Source organism: Hemitrygon akajei, chromosome 24 (assembly GCF_048418815.1).
Source record: "Hemitrygon akajei chromosome 24, sHemAka1.3, whole genome shotgun sequence".
NCBI classification, from domain to species: Eukaryota; Metazoa; Chordata; class Chondrichthyes; order Myliobatiformes; family Dasyatidae; genus Hemitrygon; species Hemitrygon akajei.
Genome location: NC_133147.1, coordinates 2,091,619 through 2,118,797, shown reverse-complemented (window position 1 = coordinate 2,118,797; position 27,179 = coordinate 2,091,619). Strand labels below are relative to the sequence as shown.

Sequence of the window (27,179 nt, the reverse complement as noted above, 5' to 3'; positions counted from 1 at the left end):
AAGTCAACAGAACCGCTCCCTCTAATGGATGCATAGAGAAACTGCAAGAGTCTGAAATACACCCAATGACCTCTCCTGCAAAGCTGCCTGTGGTAACAAATACCCATCCTCTGGCTAAAGAGGTTTCTCCACAGTTCTGTTTTAAATAGATACCACTCTATCCTAAGGCTGTGCCCTTTTATCCTAGATTCCCCACCGTTGTAAACCTCCTTTCCACATTTACTCTGTCTAGGCCTTGCAACGTTCAAAAGGTTTCAATGAGATCTCCCCCTCATCCTTCTAAATTCCAGTGAGCACTGACCCAGAGCCATCAAACATTCTTCATATCATGACTTTCCTTCCTGGAATCATCCCTGTAAGGCACCTCTGGACCCTCTCAACTCCTATACTCTCTCGGTCCTATATCAGCTCTCATCTCTCTTTTATCTTTTTACATTCTTGAAACAACTTTCAATCTCCACTTCAATATTGTTTGCTAGCTTTCATTCATATTTCATCTTTACCCTTCTAATGATCTTTTAGTTGCTCTCTATAGATTTTTTAAAGTTTTGCAATCCTGTATCATTGCTTTGTTGTAGGACCTCTCTTTTCTTTTTTACATTAGCTTTGACTTCCCTTGTCAGCCACAGTTGTACTATTTTGCCATTTGAGTATTTCTTTCATTTTTTGAATAGATCTGTCCTGCCTCATTTTTTCCCCAGGAAACTCACACCATTGCTTCTCTGCTGTCATCCCTGTCAGCAGCTCCTTCCAATTTACTTTGGCCAGCTCCTCTCTCATACCACTGTAATTTCCATTACTCCACTGAAATACTGCTATGTCAGAATCTACTTTCTCCCTTTCAAATTTCAAGTTGAACTCAATCATATTGTGATCACTGGCTCCAAGGGCAGTTTTACCTTATTCTCCCTAATCTCCTCCGGTTCACTACATAACACACAATATTCTGCAAATAACTGATCCCCTAGTATGTTCAATGACAAACTGCTCTAAAAAGCCATCTCACAGTCATTCAACAAACTTACTCACCAAACTGATTTTCCAATTGACTTGCATGTTAGAATCTCCCATTACAATCATAACATGGTTGAATTCTACTGATATGTCTTAAGGTCTTATAGTCTAAGACAACCCACTCACTGTACTTTATGTACACAGACCTATAAAACACAACCACTACCATTCCACACCCTAGATATGTGTCTGCTCTGTGCTGGCAGTCATGTCCTGTATCTTTAATGTTTGCATTAAGTTCCATCTGCCATTTATCAGCATTTTTTTCACAAATCCAGATACTTCTGCAAGCCATGATGGCCTTCCTTGCTGTCCACTGCAGCACAAATTTTGGTGTCATCTGCAAATTTGCTGATCTGGTTAACCACATTTTTATGCAGATTGTTGATATAAATAACAAACAACAATGGAAACAGCACCAATCCCTGCGGCAGGTCTCCAGTCAGAGAGGCAACCATATATTACCACTCCCTGGCTTCTCCCACAAAGCCAATGTCAAATCTAATTTAATACTTCATCTTGAATGCTGAGTAACTGAAACATTTTGACCAACTTTCCAAGGTGGACCTGAGAAGTGTGTTGTTAAAGTCCATGTAGACAACATCCACTATCTTACCTTCTTCCATTTTCCTTGTAACCTCCTCAGAAAATTCTATAAGATTGGTTAGATATGACCTACCATGCATGATGCCATGCAGACTATCCTTAATGAGTCCATGTCTGTCACAATGCTTGTATATCTAGAAGATATACAATTGGAATTTAGAAGATTGAGGGGGAATCTTATTGAAACGTATAAAATTCTAAAGGGATTGGACAGGCTAGATGCAGGAAGATTGTTTCCGATGTTGGGGAAGTCCAGAACAAGGGGTCACAGTTTAAGGATAAAGGGGAAGCCTTTTAGGACCGTGATAAGGAAAAACTTCTTCACACAGAGAATGGTGAATCTGTGGAATTCTCTGCCACAGGAAACAGTTGAGGCCAGTTCATTGGCTATATTTAAGAGGAAGTTAGATATGGCCCTTGTGGCTAAAGGGATCGGGGGTATGGAGAGAAAGCAGGTACAGAGTTCTGAGTTGGATGATCAGCCATGATCATACTGAATGGCAGTGCAGGCTCGAAGGGCCGAATGGCATATTCCTGCACCTATTTTCTATGTTTCTATCTAGTCTCTTAGAATACTTTCCAATAGCTTTCACACTACAGATATCAAATTCTCCAGCCTATAATTTCCTGGATTATGTTTATTATGTTTAGAGCCTTTATTAAACAGCAGAACAACTTTGGCTAACCACCAGTCCTCTGGTACCTCTCCTGTTCCCAAAATATCTTTGCCAGAGCCCTGGCAATTTCTGCACTTGCCTCCCATAGGGTCCAAACTTTGTCAGTCTCTGTGGATTTCTCCACACTGATTTGCCTCAGAACATAAGTCAAGTCAAGTCACTTTATTATCATTTTGACCATAACTGTTGGTACAGTACACAGTAAAAACAAGACATTTTTCAGGACCATAGTGCTACATGAAACAGTACAAAAACTACACTGAACTGCGTGAAAGCAACACAGAAAAAAAACTACACCAGACTACAGACTTTCCCAGGACTGAATAAAGTACACAAAACAGTGCAGGCATTACAATAAATAATAAACAAGACAATAGGTAGAGGGCAGTAAGTTGGTGTCAGTCCAGAATCTGGGTATTGAGGAGTCTGATAGCTTGGGGGAAGAAACTGTTACATGCACTGGTCATGAGAGTCAAAATGCTCTGTTGCCTTTTCCCAGATGGCAGGAGAGAGAAGAGTTTGTATGAGGGGTGTGTGGGGTCCTTCATAATGCTGTTTGTTTTGAAGACGCAGCGTGTAGTGTAAATTTCCATAATGGCGGGAAGAGAGATCCCGATGATCTTCTCAGCTGACCTCACTATCCGCTGCAGGGTCTTGTGATCTGTGTTACGTACCCGTGTCACGTGACAGGTGTTGAAGCTATACTGGACTTTTGGTAATGGTCTTGTGATGGTGGAGTGACATCATTTTTCCCGCCAGTAGAGGTCATGTGACAGGTTTTTTTTACAGGGTATAAAAGGAGGACCCCTCCCTGTGAGGAGGGGCAGTTCGTGGCTGGATTTGCCATGTTAGCTTCATGCCACTGCGTGATTTAATGTTATGACGCAGTTTAGTTGAAAGATGGAGTTTTATTTAATGCCTAAAGTTTAAAAGGTCATTGCCAGCAGTTTCTTTATGATACTGCTAGTTAAAAAACAGTGGAGATCGGAGTTCGGGAGTTAAAAGATCGAGGAAAGTCGATTTCGACGGTGAAACAGGTTCGACCTTGTTTGATCCTCATTCGGAAGGAATTCGTTGACTGTGCTCATGTTAATGCCTGTGAAATAGCAGAAAGGATTGAGTACAGTTTTGTAAAGGAAAGGTCAGTGCCTTTAAGCCGTTTCAATTTCCATCTTTGTAAACTCTTCGTGGGAAAAGTAGTTCAACTGGGAATCGCAACAACACGACATGAAAGAGAATTTAAATCGTCTTAAAAAGTCTCTCCCTTAAATGGACTGTAAGCATTTTGAACTTTTGCAATACTACTTTGAAGAACTGTTTTTGCAACATCGCTTTAAGAACTGTTTTTGCAACATCGCTTTAAGAACTGTTTTTGCAACATCGCTTTAAGAACTGTTTAAGCTTCATTGCTTTAAGAACTGTTTAAGCTGCCGCACAGCAGCTGATTTCCGGTTACGTTAGTGGTTTTTTTTACTTTTGGGGGTTTGTTTTTCAGTGTTTAATAAATGTTTTATTTGTTATAAAAATCCCTGCCTCACTTATATATTTATTGTTGCTGAATCTGTAACATCTGAAATAGTCCAGTTTTCAAACCAGTCAGTGATGCAGCTGCTCAGCATGCTCTCAATACAACCCCTGTAGAATGTGATGAGGATGGGGGCGGGGGTTGGGAGATGGACTTTCCAGAGCCTTCGCAGAAAGTAGAGATGCAGCTGGGCTTTCTTTGCTCTGGAGCTGGCATTGAGGGAGCAGGTGAGATTCTCCGCCAGGTAAACGCCAAGAAATTTGGTGCTCTTAACAATCTCTACCGAGGAGCCGTCGATGTTCAGTGAGGAATGGTCGCACCATGCCCTTCTGAAGTCAACAACCATCTCGTTTGTTTTGTTCACATTCAGAGACAAGTTGTTGGCTTTGCACCAGTCTGTTAGCTGCTGCACCTCCTCTCTGTAAGCTGACTCATTGTTCTTGCTGATGAGACCCACCACAGTCGTGTCATCAGCGAACTTGATGATGTGGTTTGAGCTGGGTGTTACAGCACAGTCATGGGTCAGCAGAGTGAACAGCAGTTGACTGAGCATACAGCCCTGGGGGGCCCCCATGCTCAGTGTGATGGTGTTGGAGATGCTGCCTCTGATCCGGACTGGCTGAGGTCTCCCAGTATGGAAGTCCAGTATCCATGTTGTAGAGGGAGGTGTTCAGGCCCAGTAGGCTCAGCTTTCCAATCAGTTTCTGAGGGATGATTGTGTTGAATGCTGAACTGAAGTCTATGAACAGCATTCGAACGTATGTGTCTTTTTTTTGTCCAGGTGGGTTAGGGCCAGATGGACTGTGATAGCAATGGCGTCATCTGTTCAGTGGTGTTTGTAGTTTTGAAGGAGTAGACAATCTTCTAAATGGGAATCACATACACAAATCAGAGAGACAGAGACTTTGAAGTCTTCGTGCAGAATTCTTGAAGTTAACTTGCAGGTTGAGTTGCTTGGAAGGAAGCCAAATGGAATGAAACAAGAATGTAAAGCATTGGCCAGATCATACTTGGAGTATTTTGAGCAACTTTGGCCCCTTATCTAAGAAAAACTGTTTTGGCTTTAGAAAGGGTTCAGAGGAGTTTTAGGAGGATGATTCCGGGAAAGAAAGGTGCGTGAGCTGCTTCTCGGGCTATATTGGGTGGAGTTTAAAAGAATGAGGGGGATCTCATTCTAATACATCTCTAATACAGAAAGACATTGGTAGAGTGGACGTGGAGAAGATATTTGCATATAGTCAGGAATACTTAGAGCACAGGGCGTGGCCTCGGAATACATTAGAACAGAGATGACGAGGAAATTATTTAGCCAGAGTGTGGTGAATCTATGGAATTAATTGATTCACACAGCTGTCATGGCTCAGATGTTCGGTATATTTAAATTGGATGTTGATCGCTCCTTCCCTAGTAACAGTGTCAAAGGTTACGGGGAGAATGGGTTTGAAAGATATAAATTAGCCATGATGGAATGGTGGAGCAGACTCAAATACTAATATGTCAAGTGTTTCTTTCAGCTCCTCCCTCCTGCAATCCTATTCTTAACAATTCCTGGTAATAACAACAGTCTCAGAATCTTCTCTGCACAGAACAACAGTACAGACGCAATCAAAAGCACCACCGCTTTGTTTCTGTTACTTAGTGATTCATGAAATTATTCTATAATCGGACGGCTGTACTCAGTACCAGCAAATTGCCCGGATCGTCAGCTTGTGTAGAGTTAAATCTCCGTGTAAACTATGGTAGTTCATGTAGGTAGGGAAATAACCAACATTTCAGAACAGATTTATGGAATTCCTCCTCCTGCTGTTCTGCCAACAGGCATTTTAATGCTGTTAGGCTTTTCTGTAATATAGAAACGTTTAGCTGTTTCAGTTTTATTGTGTTCGTCTCACAACCGCGTTGCCGTCTTCTGCTATTTGTGTTTCTGTACACAGGGGTGTCAAACTCATTTTAGGTCACGGGCCGGATTGAGCAAAATGCAGCTTCATGCAGGCCGGATCAGTCGGACGCGTGTGAACGCAGCTTTCGTTGCCTCCATTTTTTCAGCCTGCTCTCATGTGTCTCAGTCTCTGCTATAACTACAAAGTGTTTCACTTTACAAATTCCGTTTCTTATGAAGAAGACTGCCGAGCAAGACTGCTGAATAAACACTAAAAACCCTGAAAACCTGGTACCTGAATAAACTCAGCATTAGCCATATCATACGCCATAGGCGCTTCGATTACTGGGGCCAGCTTTAATAGTAATTAGATATTATCTCGCGGGCCAAAGATAATTCCACCGCAGGCCAGATTTGGCCCACGGGCCTTGAGTTTGACATATATGCTGTACTGAATTTAAAAAACACTACTTTTTTTACTGCAAGATAAAATACTGAGGGATGCCTAGTGGTGAATCTAAATTCCAAAATATGGTTCATAAAACACTGTTAAAATTTACCACTGGTCAATGACGGCAGAAGATGTGCATGTGGAGAGCACTTCACCTTAGACGGTTGAGGTAGTTTGATACAGGCCCGCAAATTCTAACAATGTTCTACAGGGGCATAATTGAGAGCATCCTGACTGGCTGCATCACTGCATGATATAGGAACTGTATCTCCCTTAATCGCAGGGCTCTGCAGTGAATGGTGTGGACAGCCTAGCGCATCTGTAGTTGTGAAATTCCTATGATTCAGGACATTTACAAGGACAGGTGTGTAAAAAGGGCCTGTAGGATCAATAGGGACCCAAGCCTTCCCAAACACAATCTATTCCAGCTGTTACCATCCGGGAGGCGGTACTGCAGAATAAAAGCCAGGACCAACAGGCTCTGGGACAGCTTCTTCCACTAGGCTATCAGACTGAAGCTGACTTGAGTGTACTCTTTCTTACATTGTACATTCTATTTATTATAAATTACTATGAGTGCACATTGCCCATTTAGATGGAGATGTAACGTAAAATTTTTTACTCCTTACGTATGTGAAGGATGTAAGAAATAAAGTTAATTCAATTCAAACAGCAAGTAAGGGTACAAGATGTTCCCCGAAATGGATGGATTGTTTACTCAATATTTATCTGTGTTCTTCTGTGTAAATTCGTGCCTGGTGGGGACAAGTTCCTCTTTCTCTGAATAACTGTTCCTTTTGTTTAAAACTGCCTCTTACTTTATGACAGCCAGCTCTTTTAATGCTCTATAAGAAGTAATCATTTTCTCAAATTATGTATTATTAAAAAAATATATATTTGGGGGTATTCCTTAAAAACTTAATCACGTGGTTCGATTTAAACTTATTGCATTACTGCTACTTCGACTCTTACAAATTCATCTTCGCCCAGTGCATGCCCCCCCTCACCTGGGCTCACCCTCCCCCCCCCCATATTATTCTGTTAGCACGTTGTCACCAAATGCACATATTCAGACATTTTATCACATCGATAAAGTAATGAATACAAATTTGGCGGGTAAATCTGCATCTTATAACAAGCAAATTTGGTTAAAAAAGAACACATAAAATTGCTTTCAGAAAATTATACTATGAAGTGTGTGTATTTGTTTTACTTTGCAAATTAAGTGTTGAAATACACGTATTGCTCAATTCCAGCAGTCATGTTGTGTCTCTGAGCTGAAACCACATTTCCGTTTCAACACCTTCCTTTCACAGATCAATGAAGAAGTAATGGTCTGTGGTTCATAGGCGGAGGCCAGAAATGCATAGAAATAAAGTCCAGCAAACAGCAGATCTCATTAACTGGAGCAGTGTTTACATCATCGAAGAGGCCAAATTTACTGGAAAAAATGTCAGACACAAATACTATTCCCATGTTCAGTTCTGTGAAATATTCTATGGAACAATTTTTCCTTGTATCTAGCAATTTATACCGTGACGAATATACATTAAAGACAAAGATATTTCTAAAAAATAGTTTTCAGTTGTTTCCTCAGTGAAATCTTGCTGCTGTGGCGCTGACATCTTTGTATTAGACATTGACTGAGATAAAGCCACTGATTTCCGTTATCATGCCATTCTGAATTAACTTTACAGATAAACTGTCGGTTTAAAGTTTTATTTCTTCCTTAAAATTTTACTGTTGCTTTTTCATTTCCTATTTACCGTCCAGAGGACTTGTGTGATAATTCAGAACATGTGGAGTATTTCTAATAAAGTTGGTGCATCCTAAAATGCATCTAAACTTCACTTACTTTCTGTGTCTTCAAGAGTGACACGTCGAGCTACAGATCTGCAGAGAGGTGTGAGGACAGGATCCTTCAGAAAACACAGTGCTGCACCACCTCTGAAATCAGCAGTTATCTCTTGACAATGAACAAATTATTTCTACTCATAATTCCAGATGCTGCTGTAATTTTTAACAAAACAAAATGCTTATTCTAAAGGATTTGTTTTCCCTCACCAGTCCCGATGAAGAGTCTCGGCCTGAAACGTCGACTGTACTCTTTCCCATAAATGCTGCCTGGGCTGCTGAGTTCCTGCAGCATTTTCTGTGTGTGTGCTTATTTGGATTAATGGGGAAAGGTTTTTTTCTGGAGAGGGATGAAAAGAAAAGAAAACAAAGAATGAGAGAAGGATGAAAATAGTGAAAGAAAGGAATATCAAAAGAAGAGAGAAAGAAGTGAAGTGCAAAAGAAAGAATGAAAATGAGGAAAAAACAATAAAAGGAAGAAAGAGAGGGAGACAGGCAGAAAAAGAGGAAGAAATAGAAGAAAGTAAGGCAGGTTGATATATGCAGTGGAGAGCAGAAACTTTGTGCGAACATATCGCGGTTAGAGAAAATTTATTTACCCTCAGTGTTTAGTTCTATCATTTTCAGACACACAACAATTTCAAGAGAGGCAAAATTTACTCGCAGGGCCATAACATATCAATTTTTTTTCTAATTTCAATGTCAATTTCTGCTTTCACTTCCCTCTTCCCTGTAGATGACTCACAGGTTCCTGCACTTCTGAGAGGAGGCTCAATACTAGGAAAGGTACTGCACAACAGCCTCTTGCACAAAGAGACTGTTCTAAATATTGGTACACAACCTATTCAAGTATATCTGACGTAATTAGTTGGAAGAGAATCTATCAGCACAGACAAGGCAAATGTAGTTAACACAGACAATGCTGAACCTCCACAATAGCTATTTGTTAATCTTCTGCATTTAACATTTGTTGAGGAACGTGGGACTGACTAAAATGCCCACTTGATGTTTCTAAGAATAGTAAGTTTTCAGCAAGTACAAGCTCCCAACTCAGATTCAACCAATTTGCCATGTAACTGTCAATTTGGTTAACACTTTGCTTTCTTCTCCTCACTGTGCCATTTCACTTGCTTCAGCTCTCCGAAAGAGCAAACAGATCGGTGCACAACATTACCCAGCATGTTTAAGCACACTGCAAGGAAGGTTGGCGGTTGGGTACAGACCGAGTGAGATATATGCAGAAGTCTAAAACTGTCTGGCTATAAGACTGCACAGAACAAAAGTGTTTACCCTCACATCCCAATCAAAATGATTATTCTGAAGAAACTGAAGTAAATATTCCTTTCTCTTCCTGCAAATATGATTTTCTTTTCTTTATAGAACTCATTCAGTTAATCATCTTGATAGGGATTTTCAAGCTATCTATTCAATTTGATAAATTGTAGAGAGACAGAGAGAAGGAGAGGGAGAGAGGGAGGGGATGGAAGAGGGAGAGAGAGAAATTGTTGGATAGATAGATACACAGACAGGTAGATGTATGAAAGGGAAGTTTGGGAGCTAGGGTAGGGAGTTTTGTAGTTTTCTATGCTGAGCCAGGAGGTTAGGTTCCAAATGTTTTGTCATATGTTCTATGTACGAATAATGTCTAGTGGAGAGAGTGCCTGATTGACAGAAATAGAAGTTACAAAGCTGATTGATGCTTGAACAGTTGGGAAGGACTGGGAATGGCATTTGTGGGAAGACAGCGCTGCCAATAGGAAGTCATGGAATAATGACGAGGGTTCATCTGCGAAGCTACTTTGAACGAAATATGGAGGGGGGTAGTATGTAGAATTGTTGTAACTTGCTATAATTTTCTCTACACAGTGGCCGTGATGGCCCAGAGTGAAAATGTTCAAGGTCAGTGATAAATTTTGATTGTTCTTGAATGCTGCTGTTGTATCTTGCTGTTTGATCGATGTGTTTTGTGATCGAACCAACATTATCTGTTGTCTTTACTTTTTCTACAGCTCTGATATGATTGATATAAACCTACCGCTATCAAGAGTAAACAACAGAGACAACTGTCATTCCTTGGCTGAGTTCACAGAAATTATATTTTATGGAGATAGATTTCAGGAAGGAAAGATTATAAGATTGTATAGATCCAGAGTGCATTTCTTAAGGAGAGATTGTTAATAAAAGTCGACTCAAAGTATGAAATTGGGTGCAAATTTTTATCAACTTTCAAATTCAGAGGTTATATTTCCACAGTTACAGGTAAAGGAATTGCTGCAATAAGTTTCATTCTATACATAACAGGGCAACCAACGTAAGTGCTGATATGGAATCGATCAACGTCACACGAAGAGAAATGTATAAGGTCCATTGGGACCTGTGCAGTCTACATTTTCAGCATATCTGTTTTATGCCAACCCAAAGGAAACTGAATTGTTGCAGGCTTGTGAAAGAAAACAGACATCCACTATGTAATTTCCGATCTCTAGAAGGTACTGAAATTGCTTTAAAAGATGTGGTGTTTACTATCCACAAGGTAGAGTTCATGATCAGCTTTTAAAAGTCCTAAGCAGAATCAATCACAGAACCGATGTGTGTGACAATAACATAGCTAGCTGCTCGAAGGGACCCAAAAGACTTATTCCTTGCCAATCCCTAAATAAGTTATAGACAGATGGGAAAAGTAAATGGCCAGAGAAAGAGGATTCTGATAGGTGAAGAGAGTGGACTATAGGATCAAGGGGAGGGGAAGAGGCATCAAGGATTGATGACAGACATGTAAAGACAAGAGGTAAGAGGCCAGGTTGAAGAATTGAGGAAGGGAGAAGGGGAATGGTGAGCAAAATGTTACTGGAAGTTGAAGTAATCATGTTCACACCATCAGTTTGGATAATTATGAAAACAGAACAAGTAACGTTATGATAATATTCCATTCGAACACAACAGAATGGTTACACTTTGCTACAACAGTTAATCAGCTATCTTCGATAGACGCATTTACATTATGTTCACCGCGGGGAAAGCTTACTAAATGTGACAATGCGTTGGAAATAACGGGTCTGTAGAAAATTCAGAAGAGACATTAAATAACATATTAATATTAGCTAAACACATGTAAAGATTTCCCTGAGTCAGTATTGCGCGGTTTGAATTGATTTTTTTTCTCTGTATTTGCAGTTCATCTGGAGAAACCTATTCTGTCAGCTGACCGTGAGGACAGAGTCTATATGTCCAGTGAAGTGATTACTTTCAGTTGTAAAACAGCAAATAGTCTAGATCTGAACAATAGATTTCCCCTGTACAAAGAAGGGGGGAAGATGTATCAATTGAACCCACTAATACTGAGCAAGACAGTTCCAATTTTACTATGATGACAACATTGAACGGCTAGAAATATTGCAACTGTGCTTACACATGCAATGTGCTTGGGAGAAATGTAGAATCGGATAACAATACAACAGTATGAATAAATGTCGTCAATGAGTTTAATGTTTATGGACTTCAGTATGAATAGTACGCAATGACGCATGCGGTTTGTAGAAGAAATATTTGACAGGACAGATATAATCTGCAGATGTACAATATACTATCTACCACAGTCTATTGACCACTTCTGCCTTTGCCAAAAGGGCAATATGCATAAGTACAACCCATCTGCTCACATCCAGATGTATGTCACATCTTGTCTCCAGGGAAGCCTATTGTTGTACATAATATTTCAAAGTGGAAGGAAACAAACATGGAAAAAAAATTGCAACTCTTCGGAAAGAATGTGCTCTTACATGTCAGCTTACAGCAGTCTAAATTGACTTATTTCTTCTGTTTCCAGCTCCTCCAGAGAGATCCCGACTGTGTCCTGGCCAAGCGGTCAATGTTTATGTGTCAAATGAATTGATTATTTTGACTTGTACACCATCTAACGGCCTACATCCGATTTCAAGCTATCTGCTGTACAAAGTCGGAGAAGTGATACCAGTAAATAGCCGATACTATTCATTGCAAAGTCATCCAACTTATACCATCACAAACACAGGGACCAGCATAAATGACTACTACTGGGTTTACTCGCGCTCAATGTTTGGAAGAATTGTAATGTCCAAGCAAACTGAAACAGTGCCAATAAAGGGTGAGTTTAATATTTGTAAATTCAAGGATATGTTGCATGTGTTGATGATTACGAGTTATGGAAAGGTACTTAGACATAAGGAGCAGATTAAAAGTTACTTTCCCTCCCACCTCTCATTCTCCTTTCTGTCTTTGGTATGGGCGTGTCTTCCCCAGAGTGATAGAGTCGCAGGACCATACAGCACAGAAACAGGACCTTCGACCTATCTTGAGGGTGCCGAACGATTTTAACGGCTTACTCCTGTCGACCATGGCTTTCCATTCCCCTATCATTCATGTACCCATCAAAACTTCTCTTAATCATTGAATCCAAACTCACATCCACCATTTGCGCTGCTGCTTGTTCGATACTCCAAAGAAACTGTGAGAGATCAAGTTTTCCCTCATGTTCCCCTTAAACTTCCACCATATTCTCTTGCAGTTCTTATGCTCCGGAAGAAACTTTCTTTTCATCTGCCTATACCTGCAATACAACTCCTCTAGTCCTGAACCTGGATCTCAGTATATTTCAATTACCCACACATGCTGATGGAGTCTATGTATCTGGTGAAGTGATCCCTTTCACTTGTTTAAACAATGGAGAGTCTAGATTTCAACAGTAGGTTTCTCCTGTACTAAGAAGGGGAACATGTATCCATTGAACCCAGATACACTTCTGAGCATGACAGCGCCCCGTTTACTATCATGGCAACATTGACAGTCTCAGAATATTACAACTGTGTTTACACATGCAATGTGCATGGCATAACTGTAGAATCAGATAAAAGTTCAATGGTATTGATAAATGTCATATGTATAGTACGCTATGATGGACACGAATGTAAAGAAAAATTGAAAGGGCAGATATAATGTGCGATGTAGAAGTATAATAAAATATAATTGCTATCACAGTCTTTTGACTCCTTCTGCATTCGCCTAGAGGTCAGATTGCATACGTACAACCCCTCTGCATTCATCCAGATGTATGTCACATCTTGTCTCCAGGGAAGACTATTTTTGTACATAATATTTCAAACTAGAAGGACATAGAAATGAAAAATATGCAGTTTTACTGAATGATTGCTGTACCATATGAAACAGAATGTTCTCTTACTTGTCGGCTTCCTACAATCTAATCCCACTCAGTTTTAATGCTTGTAGCTCGTCCATAGAAGCCCAGACTGTCTCCTGACCGAGCGGGAAAAGTCTCTGTGTCAGATGAATTGATCACTTTCACTTGTACAACAGCTAAAGGCCTACATCCGATTTCGAACTATCTGCTCTATGAAGTCTGACAACAAACACCAGTAAAAACCCGATACAATTCATGGCAAAGTAGTATGAATTTTACCATCACAAACACAAGGACCGGCATAAATGTCTACTGCTGGGTTTATTCACGCACAATGCTTGGGAGAACTGTAATGTCCAAGAGAAGTGAAACGGTGCAAATAACTGTTGTGGGTGAGTTTAAAGTTTCTTGATTGAAGGGTGTTGTATGTATTGATACCTGCGTGTCATGGAAAACAGATGGGTGATAAAGAGCAGACTAAAATTTACTTTCACTCCTGCCCTCTCATACTCCTTCCTGTCTTTGGGATGGTCATGTTGTTATCAGAGACACACAGTCACAGAACAATTACAGCACAGAAACATGAACTTAAGTCTCTCTACTCCATGCTGGAAGATTTCAACGGTTTACCTCCACCGACCTTCACAGGGTCCATAGCGCTCCATACCCCTATCTTTCATGTGCTTTTCGAAGCTTCTCTTAATCATTGAAATTGAACTCGCATGCAGCTCTTGCTCTGGCTGTTCATTCCATACTCTCATTACCCTGCGAGAGAAAAGGTTTGCCCTCATGTTCCAATTAAACATCTACGTTTCACTCTTAAAACATGAACTCTAGTCATAGTCCTTCCACACCTCAGTGGAAACAGCATGCTCACATTTGCGCTGTCTATACCCCTGATATTTTTGCATATTTCTATCAAATCTTCTCTCAATCTTCTACCTTCCAAGGAATAAAGGCCTGATCTCCTCAACCTTTCCATCTATATCAATCACTTAGCCCCGGCAACATCCTTCCAAAGTTCTCTATACTCTTGCAAAGTTACTTATATATTTACTGCATGCAAGTTACCAAAACTGTCAAGTGTCCAAGTGAACACATTGTCAGTCCCTGGAGATCTATCATTTCTAATTTGCTTCAAGACAGCAAACACCTCGTGCTCTGCTACTGTACAAGGTCCAGTATGTTGGTGCCATTCTGCCTCTCTTCTGCAGACTCTGTATCCCTCTCCTGAGTAAATACAGATGCAAAAAAATAATCATTTGAGATTTCCCATATCACTTCTTGCGCCACACATTGATTACTATTCTGATCTTCTGGAGAATCAATTTTGGCCCTTATCATTTTGCCCTGTAAGCCCTTAGTATTCTTCTTCACCTTGTCTGCTTAAGCAACATCATGTCTTCTTTTAGCGTTTCTGATATTTTTAAGTGTCTCTTACATTTCTTATGCTCTGTAAGCAACTTGTTTCTTCCTATCTGTCTATACCTACCATGCACATCTGCTGTTCCTTAACCAGGATCAAAATATATTTTGTTTACCCACACAGGTTTTCTTTACCTGTGCCTGTTATCGTTATCTTTTATTCTGCCAGACACAGACAGGCTTTGAGCTCTCAAGTTTTCAATTCTGAAGACGGCCCACTAACCAAGTACACCTTTGCCAGAAAGCAGCCTCTGCCAATCCACTCTTGCCAGATTTTTACTGATACATTCAAAATTGGCCTCTATCTAAATCAGAATCTCAACCCACTGACTGCGTTTGAGATTTACTCTAAATCTAATGCATTGTGATCACTACATGCAAAGTGTTCCCCTACACAAACTTCTGTCACCTACCATATTTCATTTCCTTATAGCAGAGCAAGCATTGTGCAGTCTTCCCTTCAGATTTGTAAGTACTGATTTAGATAGCATTCATGAACACATTTCACAACCTCTCTTCGATCCAGTCGTTTTGCAGAATGGGGTTCCCAGTCAATATATGGAAAGTTAACATCATGTCCGACAACACCATTACAACTTTGTTTCTTGCTACAGTCTGCAATCTGTCTACAAATATGTTCCTCTAAATCACTTGGACTGTTGGATGGTTTGGATTATAGTCCCCTTAATGTCGTCATGTGTTTCTTATTCAGTTTCATCCATAAATCCTCACTAGACACAAGATGTTGTGTGAATTGTTGTGGACCGCAAATGAAGTAGAGGCCCTGCAGTACTTTCTTCGTAACTAAAGTTACCTGTTCGACCCTGGACACGTCCTTCGAAAGGATAAAACTGAGCTATATATAATTGCTGACCCTCTCCACCTATGATTGTCTGATAAGGACTGGCTCATGGACCTCTGGAGTCCACCTCCTAAAGTCAATACTCAGCTTCTTAATGTTAATCACATTGTTTAAGAATTTGTTGTTGTGGTACGCCTCAGGCAAATTTTCAACTTCTGCCCTATATGCTGAATCCTAACCACTTTTGATTCGGCCTACGACAATTGTATCATCAGCAAACTTGAATGTGGTATTGAAGCTGAATTTAGCCGTACAGTCATACATGTAAACTGAGTAGAGCAGTGGGGGTTACTGTTGCCAATCTGAACTAATTGGGATCTGCAAGTCAGGAAATTGAGGGTCCAAATGCACAAACGGTATTCAGGCCAACAGGGAACATACTGATGTGTGCAACTTTGCTGTTCAGATGTTCCTGGGTTGCGTGAAGAGCCAATGACATGGGATCTGCTGCTCCGGTAGGAAAATTCGGACCAATGTTAGAATAAATAGACAGTTGCAGAAGATCATCACATCTCTACACCATCTCTGATTTCTTGTTGCATTTATTGTTGTAGAAGATGACGTCTTGTGCGAAATGCTGTAAGATCCAAACTTCATTATACACCGTTTTTTTTTTCTGGAGTCTGATAAAAGCATGTGAAATCCAAGACTGTCAAAGGTTTACACAGATTGTTTTCATGTGCTTCCATGCCATATCTATCAGGTCTGTTCTGGCTGGCATTTTCCAGTCTAAGAATTCAGACCCCTCTCAGTCTCCACCCAGCCATAGTATTCACCCGCCACTCTTTCCAAGCTCATCACCTGCAGGCTATTTAATCCCTTTTCACTCACAGTCTTTGTTCACTCAGCGATCTGTCCAACTTCAACCATTTGTTGTCTTCACTCTTGCTGCCTAAATTTACCCTGTTAGCTGTTATATTTAGATTCTGTTCAAGTCTGTTTTGTGCCCCCTGGTAGCTGGTCTATTGCTGAAGATTTCATTTATTGCTAAACCGTCTCCCCGGCTCTGATTTTGGGTCAAGCCTTCTCTATGTTTTCTGGCACAGCCACTTTGAGCTAATTTCAGGTTGTTGAAATAACTGTGAAGAAACTGCTGTCACTATTCTTGAGCTGCATTTCTCCTTTATGGACTATTCATATTTAATCTCCCTCACGCTCCGAATTCAAACCTAATATGCATAATAGTTTGCGTTAACTGCCATTTGCAGTTTTCTGTTTAGGTGCTTCAGTCCTCATAATCGTGTTTTCTTCCATCACAAGCCACATTAAATCCAATTTTCTTTAGTAATCCATAGTATTTACCCCCTATGACCACAAGCACATTATGGTACACTGGATACGGAGATGACATTTCCTATACTGGTGCAGCCTGGGACTGGATGGCAAATAAGAGAAAGGATATGGATTAAGGGTGGAAGAAGGAATTTTTAAAGGGAGCATGGGGGGGAGGGGGGCTTCTTCACACTGAGCGTGGTGGGAGTGTGGATTGAGCTGCCAGATGAAGTGGTAAATGCGGGCTCACTTTTAACATTTAAGAAAGAACTTGGACAGGTACATGGATGAGAGTTGTATGGAGGGATATGGTTGACAGGCAGGTCAGTGGGACCAGGCAGCAAAATGGTTCAGAACAGCCAAGAATGTTTCTATGCTGTAATGTTCTATGGATCTATGTGCTGGTTTTGGGGATGGCCCAATGGCATTTCACGTAAAAGATTCAGCAAATGAATGGGTTAACGTTTGAGGCTCTAGGACCTACTCACTGGAGTTAAAAAGAATGAGTGTTTACGGTCTCATTGAAAGCTTTTGAACTATGAAAGGTCTGCATAGAGTGGACATGGAGAGAATGTTCCCCATAATACAAGAGTCTTCGACTAGAGTGCACAGTCTTAGACTAGAGGGACTGGCCTGTAGAACAGATATGAGGAGGAATATCTTCTTCTAGAGAGTGATGTATCTCTGGTATTCATTTCCATAGTCGTCAATGGAAGCCAAGTCATTGGGTGTATTGACAGAGAAATTTGATCTGTATGGGAGTCAAAGATTGTGGTGGAGAACCAGGCAAATAAGGCTGAGAAGGATAAACAATATGGAATGGCGGAGCAGACTTTATGGGCCGAATGATCTCATTTTGCTCCTATGTCTTAAGTTCTTATATCTAGTTTCACGAAAATAGTTGCATGCCAGGGCTATATGCTTGTGTATTCATTTCATTTTTTTTTTGCTCTCTGCACATTGGATGTTTACGGTATTTTTAATGCATTCTTTTGTGTTTAGCGGTATATTAAAAGACGAATCTCAAAGTTGTATAATGTATATATTCATTGATAATCTTTAAATTTGACTTCCCTGTGTTTTCTCTTTCTGTGACAGATCTGTCCAGACCAAGCATATCACTAGCCTCCAGTCATGCTGTTCAAGGTGAAGATGTTACATTTACCTGCACATCCACGAAAAGCATCTCGGTCGGAACATTCTTATATAAGAACGGCGTTCGACTCGGTTCCCCAGGGTGCAGATGCACAGAACAAATCAGCCACTTTCACCATCCAGAATGTAGATCCAGGAACTAGCGGAAATTACACGTGTCTATAAATTATTGCAAGGAGACAATAATCAAACAACGGCACCGAATAATCCTGTGCTTCTCTCCGTAAACGGTAAGTTTATTCAAAGCCAACCATGCAGCTAAACTTTATCTTTCAGAAAGGCGTAAATTCAAAAAAAAAAACAACTTCCAGTTTCTTTTTGTAAATGACTTAATCTGGTCCAGTGAAATCAGTCAAATCGTTCCACAAGCACCAACCAGAAAGGACAACACTTCCATTGGTCTATCTGGGCAGATATTCTGGCATCATCTTGAACATATGGGTCTTCAACTTACTGGGAAGTTAACTCTTCATAGGGTTAAATGACTTTCAACCTATACTTTTAACTGTTGTCTTGCCCTCTACTTTCCCCTCTCTCGTTTTCATCTGCTATCCAAACACGCCACTATTTTTCACGTTCACGCCACAGTAGCGTAGCGGTTAGATTGACGCTATGGCAACTTGGGGCCTATTCTGCACTGTATCTGTGATGCCTATATTGGATTGTCACGCGTGTTTCCCTCAAGTGCGCTGTGGTTTGGTTGATAACAAGGTTCCTTTTAAATCAAAATATTATCGATACCGACAAGCGTGTCAGCAGTCTAGAAAGTGTTACCAAGCATTCCAACCTATTTTCCCTTAAGTGAACAAAAATGCTTTAAAGAAATGACTGGACACATGTGAGCCATAATAGAATGATCTGAGATCTTGCCTCCTTTAGGAATGAACTATGGCCCGAAAAATAGAAGGTTATCTTTCTATTTGTCAAATATTTCAGCATATTCTTTGAAAACTACAGAACCCTGTGAAGACCGGCACTAACAGTCAACCTCGGATAGGATTGTAGAAAATGTTGAATTTTATTTAACCAATGCCTCACCTTATTCTGTATTCTTGCAGAAAGCATTTATCTGCAATAACTACTCTGACATAATCTTGGCTATTTATCTATTTTAGTAAAGTCAATTCTGCCGTGGATTCCAGTTTTACCCGTCGTGACCCTAGTCTTGATGCTTCCAGTATTGGGCGTTTACTGCTGGAAAAAAGGTAGGTGACACCAGCAAATGAGAACCAACTGCACAGCAAGCAAGACGAAGATAGTTTTTTCACTTTAATCCCTTCAAATGGTCATCTCTTCTCAAGTTTTTTTCTTCCTTTTCAAGGTAGCTGATGCCGTCGGATCTGGAGTCGGATATCTATAGCTCCAAATCAAGCTTCTACCTCATGGGTAGTGCGTTCTGGCTTTCGGATCTCTCAGATCAGCCTGACTTTTTGATGTCGCCAGATGCAGCCTGGAAGGTATGCAAGATTTGCGCCATAGGGGTACGGCCTTGAGGCCGACACGATTACTCGCCGATGTCGCCGACTGAAGCATCGCGGGAGATTGGAACGAGATATCTCTCCCTCACTCCCCTCTCCCCTCTTTCTCTCTCTCCCCTCTCTCTCTCCCCCACCCTCTCTCCCCCTCTCTTCCCCCTCCCTCTCCCACCCCCCTCTCCCTCCCCCTCTCCCTCTACCCTCTCCCTCCACCCTCTCCCTCCACCCTCTCTCTTACCCCCTCTCTCTCTTCCGTCTCTCTCTCCCCCCACCTCCATCGCTAGTGAGTGCAAGAGGGACAGCGCTTGTTAGTGAAGTTGAAGTGTTTCAATGGATGATAGCTGTTCAGGTACTCTAGATCATGCTCTCCGGAAGATTTGCTTTCATGGTTGGTCGTCTACGGTTGATGCTTTATCTAGAGCAAGTGGAGGGAAGCGGGAGGGTTGAATCTTATGCTGCTGCTTGTATATGGTAGCAGGGAGGGGTGTTTTGGGGTTGTAATGTTTTCTGTCCCTCATTCTTTGCATTGTCCTCTATTTTGTGGATGACTGCAAAGAGTAGGGATTTCAAGTTGTATAATCTCTATATTCCCTATATTAAATTCAACCATTGATACCTTTCATACCTGCATAGCTCAGTATCAAAATTTAATTTCTTTTTTGAGTTTGTATTTTAAAGTAAGCTTTTCGTTGATGACGCTTACCATTTGATTGTGTCTGCGTAATTAATCAGATTGAAATAAATTGATGCAGGAACATATCGTGTGTCGAATTGTTTCTAGTTTACCTTGACATTTTCTGCATTTATCACCTTCAATGTGTTGGTCTTTAATTGTGTATATTCCTTTGGTGTGTGTGTTACTACTGGTCCTGTATTGCTCATAAGAAACCATTCTCTTTCTGTGACAAGGTCTCCATCTGTGGACTGGGCATTCGACGCGTTCTTGTTGACATCTAGTCTGTTCAGACCGTGGTGATGTATTGCATGGAGGGTTATACACTTCCATTGGTCAACTTTTGGTCATTGGTCAACTATACTGATGATACCATTTTTCTGGTTTGTGTTATTATTTAGCTTTGGTAGTGTGAACTTTGTTCTATCATTATTATAGTTAATATTATGATCAATTCACTTTCTTTTTGTATTTGCACAGTTTACTTCATTTGTCCACCTTAGTTGCTGCCAGTCCTGTTGGGTGCAGTCTTTCATTCATTATTTTGATTTTTTTCCCCCTTGTTTTTACTGAGATTGTTCAGGGTTGTATATGGTTATATCTCTGCGCTTTCCGAGAGGCAGGAGAAACATCGAATAGATTAAGCAACGTAATAATCCAATTTAGATTAGGGTATTTTGCTTCTGATTCTCAGTCGGCAATGTTTTAGTGTTCACATGTGCAGTATTAATGAGCTCAAGTGAGGAGAAATTACACTCTGTATATTTTTAATCAAACTAGATTATGGGAAGATGCAGAAACAGACCAACCCTTTACAGGACATGAAGAGACACTGCTCCAAGATTGAATGATTGAGGATTCAAGATGCAAGATTGTCGTAATTTTTTAGGACATGACTGTCAAGGAGAACAAAATGATTGTTACTCCGGACCATGTGCCACAGAAAAGAAAATACAACACACATCAAGAACCAAACAAATAAAGCAAAGATGAATAAATAAACAAACAAATAAGTAAATGAACGAATGCTGAATGGATGGATAAGTAAATAAGAAATAAATAAATAAACAATTCAAAAGATACACCGTAGAAGCAACTGTGATATCCTGCCCATAGAGTGATTAGACAGTAAGACAATAAGATACAGCAGCAGAAGTATGTCATTCGTCCCATGAGTCTGCTCCACCATTCAGTCATGGGCTGGTCTAATTCCTCCAGTATTCCCCACTCGCTGTCTTATCCCCATAGCCTTTCAAGCATTGGCTAATCAAAAGCCTATCTATCTCTGCTTTACATGCACCCAATGACATGACCTCCACAGCTGCTTGTGGCAACAAATTGCACAGATTTACCAGACTCTGACTAAAGTAATTTCACCCCATCTCTGTTCTAAATGGATGTTCTTCAATCCTGAAGTCATGTCCTGTTATCCTAGACTCTCCTACCATGGCAAATATCTTTGCCAAATCTATTTTGTTCAGTATTTTTAATATTCGGAATGGTTCTATGAAATCCCCCCCCCCCATTTTTCTATACTGTAAGGAATACAGAACCTCTCAGAAAAAGAAAAGGAATACAGCCCAAGATCTGCCAGACTTCACTCATATGATAACCCTTTCTATCCTGGAATTATTCCTGTAAATCTTCCCTCAACCCTTTCCAATACCAGTATAACATTTCAAAAATAGGGGGCCCAAAACTCCACATAATACTCCAAGTGTGGAAGTGTGGTCTCACGAGTGCCTTACAGAGCCTCAACATCAAATCCCTGCTTTTATATTCTATACCTCTAGAAAGCAATGCCAATATTGCATTCGCCGCCTTCACCACTGACACAAGCTGCAGGTTAACTTTTCAGGTATCCTGCACGGGGACTCCCAGGAGGTCCAGGAGATTTATCCACCATCAGACCATTAAGCTTCTTGAGCACATTCTGAGTCGTAATTTTCACTGCACATATTTCACTTCCCTGACATTCTTGGAAGTCCGCTATACTGCAGATGTCTTCCACTGTGATGACTGATGCAAAAGATGCATTCAGTTCCTCTGCCATCTCTGCGTCTCTCATTACACTATCTCTAGCACTATTTTCTCTTGATCCTATATCTACCTTCATCTCTCTTTTACCTTTATATGCTTAAAAAGTTTTTAGTATCTTCTTTGATATTTGTCACCAGATTCCTTTCATAATTCATATTTTCTTTCCTCATGACCTTCTTATTTTCCTTCTGCGTGTTTTTAAAAGCTTTTCAAACCTCTATGTCCCCACTTTTGCTTTTACTTTGGCTCTGACCTTAATTGTCAGCCACGATAGTGTCCTTCCAAATGAAAGTTTCTTCTTCTTTGGAATATATCTGTCTATCACTTACCTCATTTCTTGCAAAAACTCCAGCCATTGCTGCTCTGCTGACATTCCTGCTAGTGTCCCTTTCCAGTCAACTTTGCCAGTTCCACTCTTATGTCATTGTGATTTCTTGTAATTTACTGAAAGACCTACACATTGGAATTGAGTTTCTTCTCCACAAATTTCAAAGTGAACTCGACCATACTGTGATCACAGTTCCCCTAGGGTTCCTTATGGCAGTGAAGAACATTGCAGTGAAGAAAGCTAATGGCATGCTGGCTTTTATAACAAGAGGAATTGAGTATAGGAGTAAAGAGGTCCTTCTGCAGCTGTACAGGGCCCTGGTGAGACCCCACCTGGAGTATTGTGTGCAGTTTTGGTCTCCAGATTTGAGGAAGGACATTCTTGCTATTGAGGGAGTGCAGCGTAGGTTCACAAGGTTAATTCCCGGACTGGCGGGACTGTCATATGTTGAAAGATTGGAGCGACTGGGCTTGTATACACTGGAATTTAGAAGGATGAGAGGGGATCTGATTGAAACATATAAGATTATTAAGGGATTGGACACATTGGAGGCAGGAAGCATGTTCCCGCTGATGGGTGAGTCCAGAACTAGAGGCCACAGTTTAAGAATAAGGGGTAGGCCATTTAGAACAGAGATGCGGAAAAACTTTTTCACCCAGAGAGTGGTGAATATGTGGAATGCTCTGCCCCAGGAGGCAGTGGAGGCCAAGTCTCTGGATGCATTTAAGAGAGAGTAAGATAAAGCTCTTATAGATAGCGGGGTCAAGGGATATGGGGAGAGAGCAGGAACGGGGTACTGATTGTGGATGATCAGCCATGATCACAGTGAACGGCGGTGCTGGCTAGAAGGGCCGAATGGCCTACCTACTGTCTATTGTCTGTTGTCTATTATCCTTAAGCTATCTTATCACCTCCGGATCATTGCACAACACCCAATCCAGCACAGCCGATCCTCCTGTGGATCGGCAAGCTGTTCTGAAAAACAATCGGTAGACATTCTACAAATTCTCTTTCTTGAGGTCCAGTGCTGATCTGGTTTCTCAGTCCACTTTCATGTTAAAATCCCCAGCGACTATCATGACATCGCCCTTCCGACACGTCTTTTCTATCTCCTGCTATAATTGTAATCCATACGCCGGCTGTTGTTTGGAGGCATGTGTACCACTGCCATTAGGGGCCTTTTACACTTGCTGTTTCTTAACGCAAACTGTAGAGACTTTACACCTTCCGATTCTATGTCATTCCTGCACATAAACTGGCAGTTGGTGAACAAACCCTGATTCCTCGGTCTAAATATACCACTGTGCAGCTGGGCGTTGGCCTTCCTAACCAACTGAACTCGGGAAGTTCAGGATGCACACTTACCAGTCCTGCTATTAAACAAACGGTTAGTACAAAAGGGTCATAAGTTACAGAGGTATATGTGGAAGAGGGTTTTCACGTTCAACATATATATATATGTTGCTCCCTTCACAAGCATGGACTTCTGTTAGTTTTATGCCGTGACAGTTTTCCTGCTCAGCGGTTGGTTAGTCCGCGACGCTCTGATAAAAGAAAACAAATAGAGGAAAGTTGCTTGGAAGGGCGGACAGATATTTCATTGCCCTTCGAACGCATCACTCTATTAAACTACTCAGTACTGCTTCTCCCGTAGTGATAAGCGGATGGATATGACAGAGGGCTCATTTTTGTCTTCCCTCTTCATTCACTGACCTCCTGTTCAGTCAGTAATACATAACAGGGAAATACTCACAAAGACAATGTTCCGGTGGCCACTCATTTCAATTCTCCTTCCAATTCCGTCACTGTAAGTCCATTGCCTGCTCTACGACCGCGATGAGGCCACATGAAGGTTGAAAGAGCGACACCTTATATTCCGTCTGCGTAGCCTCCAACCTAATGGCATGAACATCGAACTCTCGAACTCCCAGTAACTGCCACACCCCACCACCACCTCCTTTGACATTCCCATTCCCGTGTCCCTCTTTCATCTTATATCCTTACCTGGCTATCCCCTCCCTGTGGTGCTCTTCCCCTCCCTTTTCTTCCATAGCTTTTTGTCGTCTCCTATCATATTTCCCTTCACTAGCCCTTAATCCCATTCACCTATCAACTTCCCAGCTTTTTACTGCATCCCTCCCCCCCCCGTTTCACCTATCACCCAGTACTTCTTTCTCTCCCCCTACCATTTTTGCTTTAACCTCATTTTTTCCCAATCCTGATGAAGGGTTTCAGCCTGAAACGTTAACTGCTTACTCTTTTACATCTAAACTGCCTGGCCTGCCGATTTTCTCCAGCGTTTTGTGTTTGTTACAGGGAAATACTCCCAGTTGCCATATCGCACATGGCAAATTATCCATACGCAATTATTTCTCACCCTAGTATAGAGATCACGCCCGTCTTAGGCCTCCCTACCGCCTGGAATATTGTTTAAATACATTGTTCACTTGTCCTTCCCTGGTCTGACGGAAGACCTTCGAACTGGAACTCTGAAATGACCGAATGAGTGTTTCTGCACTTCCTGCTTTTATTTTGCAGTCCAATATTTGACCCCATTTTTATTGTTATTGTATATTATGCATGACAAATACGCTGAACATTTCTGACATATTTCCTCTGCATGTGTCGCAACACTCGCTGTAGTGAATAATCATTACCGCTACATGGTGGGATTTCTCAATTCTTGAAGCACCAGCACCGTCGATTTCGACAACTATCTCCTTTGTTATTACCGGATCCGGTTCAACGGATATGGCGCAAACGGATATAAAATGACGATATGAGATTAATTTTTAGTTTAATTCAACTACACCTACCGTAACGGATTCCGGTCTACTTGCAATATTTTTCTTCAGTGAAATCCGAAGTTCAGAAAAATGTCACAAAACTGGAACGATGGAAGATAATCTTCACGAGGATTTTACCCGGACCGGATGCATTCAATTATGAAAAGCGACTGTTCACCAGGAAACTTAGAAGGATGATAAACCTTGTAGAAGATTATGAATGCATGAGGGACGTAGATCTGGTACGTCTTTACAATCTTTCTCTTCCTGTTGTAACATAAGAAATAGATGTAAACTCACGTGGAAATTTTATAATGCACGCAAGGGGAAACACGGTCAGTCAGACGAGAATGTTAACATGCATTGAGATGCCAAAGCAAGTTCTGGAATCGGCTACAATTAACATTTTAAACGTCAGTCAGGGCTCTGCACGCAAAGAAATCTTTACAAAGACAATCTAGTCTGATGGGACGAGACTGGATAGATTTCTCCGTCCTTACGGACGAGTTAGATCAAGGGACTATATTATTATACGACTCTATGACGCGATTACAATTACTTGGGGGTAAGCGAACACAGCGGGGTGAAGATGTCAACTAAAGTGGGCCCGCGCTAGGACACGGTAACTGGGCTAGTATCTAGGGCTAGAACTAGTTCAGATGTTATAGTGGCCAGAGGACCTAGAATAGCGGAGGAACTGAAGGAAATTCACATTAGGCAGAAAATGGTGTTGGGTAGACTGATGGGACTGAAGGCTGATAAATCCCCATGCCCTGATGGTCTGCATCTTAGGGTACTTAAGGAGGTGGCTCTAGAAATCGTGGATGCATTGGTAATCATTTTCCAATGTTCTATAGATTCAGGATCAGTTCCTGAGGATTGGAGGGTAGCTAATGTTATCCCACTTTTTAAGAAAAGAGGGAGAAAGAAAACAGGGAATTATAGACCAGATAGCCTGACATCAGTGGTAGGAAAGATGCTGAAGTCAATCATAAAAGATGAAATAGCGGCACATTTGGATAGCAGTAACAGGATCGGTCCAAGTCAGCATGGATTTACGAAGGGGAAATCATGCTAGACTAATCTTCTGGAATTTTTTGAGGATGTAATTATGAAAATGGGCAAGGGGGAGCAAATGGATGTAGTGTACCTGGACTTTCAGAAAGCCTTTGATAAGGTTCCACATAGGAGATTAGTGGGAAAAATTAGAGCACATGGTATTCGGGGCTAGGGTACTAACATGGATAGAAAATTGGTTGGCAGACAGGAAACAAAGAGTAGGGATTAACGGGTCCATTTCAGAATGGCAGGCAGTGACTAGTGGGGTACCGTAAAGCTCTGTGCTGGGACGCAGCTATTTACAATAGACATTAATGATTTAGATGAAGGGATTGAAAGTAACATTAGCAAATTTGCAGATGACACAAAGCTGGGTGGCAGTGTGAAATGTAAGGAGGATGTTCGGAGAATGCAGGGTGACCTGGACAGGTTGGGTGAGTGGGCAGATATATGGCAGATGCAGTTTAATGTGGATAAATGTGAGGTTATCTACTTTGGTGGCAAGAATAGGAAGGCAGATTACTATCTGAATGGTGTCAAGTTAGGAGAAGGGGAAGTACAACGAGATCTAGGTATTCTTGTACATCAGTCACTGAAAGTAAGCATGCAGGTACAGCAGGAAGTAAAGAAAGCTAATGGCATGTTGGGCTTCATAACAAGGGGAGTTCAGTATAGGAGCAAAGAGGTCCTTCTGCAGTTGTACAGGGCCCTGGTCAGACCACACTTGGAGTATTGTGTTCAGCTTTGGTCTCCAAATTTGAGGAAGGACATTCTTGCTATTGAGGGAGTGCAGCGTAGGTTCACGAGGTTAATTTCCGGGATGGCAGGACCGTCATGTGTTGAAAGATTGGAGCGACTGGGCTTGTATACACTGTAATTTAGAAGGATGAGAGGGTATCTGATTGAAACATATAAGATTATTAAC

General features: G+C 41.2%; 1 long non-coding RNA gene across 2 annotated transcripts; it reads left to right on the top strand.

The window, feature by feature from the left end:
* Window positions 1-10,184: 10,184 nt before the first annotated feature.
* Window positions 10,185-19,497, top strand: LOC140715560 (uncharacterized). Of its 2 annotated transcripts, XR_012096158.1 has the most exons (5): window positions 10,185-12,129; window positions 13,269-13,571; window positions 17,837-18,123; window positions 19,009-19,102; window positions 19,219-19,497. It is a non-coding gene; the product is annotated as an uncharacterized lncRNA (long non-coding RNA). The 2 variants fall into 2 exon arrangements; XR_012096159.1 differs by lacking the exon at window positions 13,269-13,571.
* Window positions 19,498-27,179: the final 7,682 nt, after the last annotated feature.